This window comes from Atta colombica, unplaced genomic scaffold, assembly GCF_001594045.1.
Source record: "Atta colombica isolate Treedump-2 unplaced genomic scaffold, Acol1.0 scaffold100, whole genome shotgun sequence".
NCBI lineage: Eukaryota > Metazoa > Arthropoda > Insecta > Hymenoptera > Formicidae > Atta > Atta colombica.
The window spans coordinates 3,716,078-3,716,438 of NW_017259185.1; positions in this window are offsets into that span (position 1 = coordinate 3,716,078).

Consider the following 361-nt stretch of genomic DNA (forward strand, 5'->3'; position numbering starts at 1 on the left):
TTAGTACTGTATTTTCTTATGTTAAAAATCAGTCGGTTAAAAATAGTTGCCAATATATGTATAAGAAAATGCAGTAAAAAGTACTAAAAAGTTGACAAAAAATTCTGAAAAAAATTCTTGAAGCTCTATGAGAAGAAAATAAACAATTTTTGTTTGTTGCTCTTTTTCTGTAAGTTGAGAACTTAATGATTTTTAGTAATTGATATTTCGTTAACTATAGCGAAAATTGCAAAATGAGGACTTTTCGACTCAGTTTAATCTTTATTTCTATGCGAGAATGTATCGTTACTTATCAAATACCTTGTATGTGTGTATATTATATGTGTGTGTGTATGTGTGTGTGTGTGTGTGTGTGTGTGTG